This window comes from Thermobia domestica, chromosome 13, assembly GCF_964235325.1.
Source record: "Thermobia domestica chromosome 13, izTheDome1.hap1.1, whole genome shotgun sequence".
Classification (NCBI taxonomy): Eukaryota; Metazoa; Arthropoda; class Insecta; order Zygentoma; family Lepismatidae; genus Thermobia; species Thermobia domestica.
In genome coordinates this window covers 131612659-131618687 of record NC_137466.1, presented here as the reverse complement: position 1 = coordinate 131618687, position 6029 = coordinate 131612659, and the positions used below count along the sequence as shown (strand labels likewise).

The window sequence follows — 6029 nt, the reverse complement described above, 5'->3', positions numbered from 1 at the left end:
TAAATACGCATAACTAAACGGCCACCACTGCGCGAGCTCGCATGTGTATAATTATTTTGTGCACGTAATTTCATGTTTACAAATAATGTTTTAGCTAGTTAGGAAATCCCATAAAGAAAGGTGTTAATAGTACTCGATATATGAATATTAATGTTGTTGTGTGTGTAATACGAAGAATATAGATGTTGTCTTGTGTTGTTCATATTTGATGTTTATCGGTCATCTCAGTTTGTGTTTCTATTAATGTCAGAGTTTCCATGTAACAACCAGTGCATGTAAAACCATCATTTTACCGTTTTTGATAAATATGAATAGTTAATCGCTAATTCCCGGTTTTTGAATCTTTTTGCTTTCCTCTAATTTTTGTTGTTGTTGTTACTGTTAGTTTTGAATATTGACGCGAGAGCAGGTCGCGGAACGTACCCAGTCCCGATTGTGTGTGTGTAGTGAACTATCCCTCGCGGTAAACCTCAATTAATACGAGAAAGGTAAAATTGGCATATCTTTTTTTTTTTTATTTCGATCTTTGTTATAGGATAGTTCGGACGCGACCAAACACGTTGTTACCGATCTTTCACTTGAGTTGTTCCCAAGCTTAAGTGAAGATCGGCGAAGCATGTATATGCTTCCGGGTGAAGGGATGATTGGGAAGACTCTTAATTAAAAAATCGATGTAAACAAAAGGCGTAAGATAAGCTTGTGTGGCCTCCTTCACCAAAGCGATAGCACTGTTTTGTATCACTCAGTATATCTCGTACAGTACGCAAAAGCGAATGACTATTTCCACGTTATTCACCGACCTCAAATTAGTATCTATACGAAATTTCGTCCAATTCGGACTGGTCAGGTTGGGAATATTTCCTTGTAAGTTCTTCTTAAGAGAAACACGTTTCTACTTATGTTGTATGTTATATATAAAGCCATATTTCCGAATTAAGAATATGGGAATATTCGAGATTTCGTTCTGTTACTCAAAAACAACATTCGTAAATGGCGAAAATATCACAAAACGTTCTTCAACTTGAAGCTACCTCATCGTTTTTAACGATGGTCCCGATTTTACGTTACTACTCTTCGTCACCTTAACTTCTAATTCCCAAAGAGGAAAACACTGGAGACATTATTTCCGCATTCTTTGAATTGTATCAACACGTGTAGAAATAAAAAGTTCTCTTTGTATCTTCCGTAACTACTAGCTTAGTTTATTATCATTGTATGAGGAATTTGTGGCAGATTACTGAGGATTATGAGGTGAAGCCCATTCGGGGTTCCAATGTCTCTGAAGAGCAAGGTCGCAATTTTAACTGTCCTCGATATTTCTGTGTTCGTGTTCCTGTCTTGCTTGGAATAAGTCGAAAAGACGTGAGGTACCACTGGCGAACAACACCACGGTTGTGGCGCATTAAAAAAAAAATCGGCAATAAATGAAACTCGTATGGCAGAGATCCGGGTTGGAATCCCGCCGTGGCAATTATTTTTTGTTAATTGGAAGGTATTGTTTACATAATTGATATTGTAAATCCCTTATTTCTTTATTATTATTATTATTATTATTATTATTATTATTATTATTATTATTATTATTATTATTATTATTATTATTATTATTGGAAAGTCGAGACTTGCCAACACATTTATATTGTTCTAGATTATTATATTTCAAGTCTTTTTGTTGGTATGGAACGTATCTAAAATGGTGAAATGCTTAAAACATTAACGATTCTAACACGGGTGGGCGCGAACCACCAATCTGAGAATCCGTAGGCACTTTTATTCCGACTTCCGCACGGAGGCGATGAAAAAGCGTCGCATGTAGAGAATATACAGTATATGTTTGAGGTTATTTTAATTTCGAAAGGTAGAAGTCCCTTGAGATGATAATCGATTAATAGTATTATTTGCCTGTTTTGATCAGTGGTGGCCGTTCAGAGTTTGAGCTCCCCTGGAAAATATTTTCAGCCTTTCTGACAGGAACGTAATTTGAGAAAATTGAAGGGAAAGCAATGAAAGGGGGTGTAGCGGTGCCACACATCCGCCAGGTTCCAAGGAACGGAGCTTGTGGTCTGGATTGTAATCCCCAGAAATAGTCTATTTACTATAGTATAGCACATTTTTCAAGAAGGTCCTTTAAACTTCATTCTGCATACTAGGGACTCATACGAAAGAATTCTAAAGTAAGGCCCCGGAAATTTGGGAAGGGTCCTGTCTTCTCTTCAGAGCCTCTTAATCAGGTGTTGATAACCTCATACAGCTGTATTCAATATACCTAATAAATATGACGTTATGGCAGTTCTGCCCTTTGGGATTGATTCTTTTTAAAACAGTCCATTAAACTTCGCCTGTCAAAATGTCTTCGCCTGTCTTTTTAGAAGAGCATAGCCAGACATTCGGTAAAACTAATTATAAGGATCTATGTGGCCGTGGCCGTACCCAAAGCGGGCCTATCATATATATATCTGTTTGTTTTCGTGTTCGTGTGGAATTAGTTCTACTTCAGTGGTAGTACGTGAAAATTATTATTATTATTATTATTATTGACTCAAGAGGCCTAGGTGGGAATGCCGTTCGGGCGAGACCGGCAATTTCGGCGAGGACTTCATTTTTGGCTGCACTTCTTGGATTCATCGCGAAGAATCCCGAAAGGACCAACACGAACTATCGCCAATCATGTGCATATGTTTATTATTATATATTATTTTTTCCAGACGAATTATTTCTAAAGTGAGCTGCAGGGGTCAAGAGTAACCACTGCCTCTACATCATGAAGAGAAAAGTATTGTTATGAGTGCGTATAATTGTATGAATTTCCATAGCAACTGTCGCCGATACTTAGAAAGTGAATATGGGAGAGCTATGAAATAAATAGGCGCGTGTAATTTTATCATAAAATTATATGGCAAACGCATTTTATCTAATCCCAAAAGGGTATCATCGAATATACACGGTTAAAAGAGAACTCTCATTGGGCAAATTAAAATACCCTCAACCATTTACATGCGCCGTCCCTTTCATCGCCTCCGTGGCGAAGTCAGAAGAACAAGTGCCTAGGGATCGTAAGTTTTTGGGTTCGCGCCGACCCCTTGTTACATTTTTAGTGTTTTTAGAATCACTTTAATGTAAACAAATCACACATATAGGCGATTTAATATATTTTGTGATTCATTGTCGCGTATCTGCCGCTGGTGGTATAATTTTCAAAACAGAAGTTAGGCCACAGCTGATAGTCGCATGTAGAGCATAAGTCTAATATATCCACTGAACATCCAGTAACTATTCTAAAGCACGACTCCTGGAAAATAGATTACGTGCTAACTTCCTTCGGACTGAAACAGGCACGAGTTCAGAGACCTCCACCCTTCATTCCTCCCTAGCTGAAACAGCAAAAGCCATAAAGAAGTCCGCCTTTTTATATGTTTTCCGAGGACAAAAAGTGTAGAAATATTCAACTTAGCACAGGTTCTGGAAGCTTCTGCAGCAATGGAAAATTACTGAAAAAAGCAAGCAACAAAGAGAAATCTTCAAAAAGCTAACCTCTCAACCAGGTCTATGAACAAGTGAGCGCGAAGGTAATATTTGATCTATCTAACTGAAACAAAATCATGAGAAAATTTTAGTATATATAAATGATTGGGATAATTTTCTAATTGATATTTACATACATTTACATATTGTAAACATAGTAAAATTATATATTACGCTATACTTAGAGTAAATAAATAGAGTCAGACCTGATTTATTTTAATTAATAAACACAACTTAAATACATATATTTAATATTAAAATTTATCATGCATAAACATTTAGATAATAAGCAAAGAAAGAAAGTGCCCCTTGCAAGCTATGATGAGACTAATTGAGTTTCTTTTTTATTGCACCACTTAAGCAAGGGAGTTAAACCAGATTCACAACTTCATAATCAGAATAATAAGCCGGAAAAGCAGGTTTGGTCATTGTATTTAATGTGGAACAATCACAGGTATTGGTGTTTATAGAGAGACTCCGGACGTGATGTTCTTGAGATAGGCATAGAAAAGATGAGGCAAGATATAAATAGTCATAGCAATTCGATCACGTAATTGGAAATGTGAAGCAAAAGTGAACCAGAATTTATAAAAAAGTATTAGAGTGACTGATAATGTTCGTCGAGGTGATTTAGATGATGATTAGAAAGAATAAAAAATGTTTTTTTTTTAAGTTTTTAGTAAGTATCAGAAGAAAATACATGGTCATTATTGAACTAAGATATGTTTCTCCTTCTTATTGTAAGCAGTTATGTTTTTTTATTACTAATGTAATAGAGTTGTAAAAATGCAATATTAGATTTTCAAGAGGTACAAAGTTCTGCAGCCCTAAATAGCAAAATGAATAAATATTTAAAATATAGGCCCTATATGTAACTCGGTTTCTAGAGATTCTCTTTCTAGGTAAATAATATTGATTTAGATTATTGAATGGACTATAATGAGTGTACGATTTATTAATACTAGTAAGATAAGATCTGGTATATGGTTGGCACTTAGCTGAACTGTGAACTATGTAATGTACTATATATATATATATATATATATATATATATATATATATATATATATATATATAATATTCTGAGCTATTTCAGACAATAATAGTTATTACAAGTATAACCTCAAAATGTTAGGCAATTATACTAATAACAAAGGGCATTGTCATGGAAATCAATTTATTCATTTTAAATGTTCCACACATTATAACATTAGTTGCTGTATTCTCAATTTGTACATAAATTATCAATATATTTTCCAGTATTTTAATCATTTAGCAGCCACCATACAATAATATATTATGAGAAACATAATTTTGGCTAAAGTGATCGTTCTACAATACACAAGTTGATTGTTAGCATCAAGAGATCAAAGACATACTTTACAAACTATATCATGCTCAGAAACACCAAATGTTATTACCTAAAACACTTCTAACCACAACCTGACTTGGTCTATCAACAGTATTATGAACATAATTGGAGCAATTTTGTTAATTTAGTCACTCTATGGTTTACCGTTTGTTATGAACTACAAAGTTAATAGCTGAACTGCATACTTAATTACCTTTCTTTACAATGACACTGATTTAAGTTGGAAAACAAACACAAAGTATTATATAGCCAACGTTCATATGATACAGAAATGCTAACTTACCACACTAGTATAGAATACACACACTCCGCATACTACAGAAGACACAATGTGGATATTTATTCCTGTAACTATCGTAATAAATATAAATCAGTTTATTAGTTAAGATATTGATTTATTTACATATATCTCATGACTTTTACTTTCCACATTACTTCTAACTTAAGTAATAATAACAGTATATTTAGGAATAATTTACTCAAATGAATTACAAGTGTACACTTAAACTTTCTTATAAATCTGTACTTGAAAGCAACATACGAATAATAATAAACTGTTCAAATTTTAAGGCAAGGATGTAATTGTGATCTACGAGTTACATTTAAAATTATGTGTTATGTGATTACAATTTAAATTATTGTTTTATGATTCACATGCGTAATATTTCATGTCTTTTATCTCAATTTTATTGTAAACTTTAATAAGACGTCCATGCATTAAGTTTTCTTGCATATATATTTCAAGCTTAAGGAGCTAAACTGCAATGTTTCTGTTTATATAAAGATATATGGCTAACGTAATTTATAAACTTTTAATTGAAGAGTTAATACTCTTACTCCCATATAAAGAATAAGAAAATAAATCAGACTTCCAAAATCTCACATTCAGAAATAAGAACATTTTAAATGTTATGTTCTATATTATTAGGCAACATGAAGTTTCGAGGATACACTCTACCTTTTCAGTTACCGTTCGGCATAATATTTAGGAAGAAAGAAAATTAAGAAGTGCGTTTTCCCTGTTTCATGTGAACTTCCTCATTGCTAAGCAGTTAGCGTGTGCGCCTTCTGCGTGGGAGACGTGGGTTCACGGCGAAAGCTCATGTGGTTCGGATCTCACGTTAAGCTGTAGTTC

The 6029-nt window shown here is 33.9% G+C and overlaps 2 protein-coding genes across 5 annotated transcripts in view; one reads left to right on the top strand and one right to left on the bottom strand.

Moving 5' to 3' along the window:
• LOC145668509 (sodium-coupled monocarboxylate transporter 1-like) overlaps positions 1-6029 on the top strand; it is a 252034-nt gene that overhangs the window by 27462 nt on the left and 218543 nt on the right. The window lies entirely within an intron of this gene.
• The window catches only part of LOC145668510 (sodium-coupled monocarboxylate transporter 2-like), a 90826-nt gene that overhangs the window by 75504 nt on the left and 9293 nt on the right, over positions 1-6029 (bottom strand). Inside the window, exon 3 of the mRNA XM_081736479.1 lies at positions 5178-5245. The gene's annotated coding sequence lies outside the window, so the exon portion shown is untranslated. The remainder of the gene's footprint in view (positions 1-5177; positions 5246-6029) is intronic.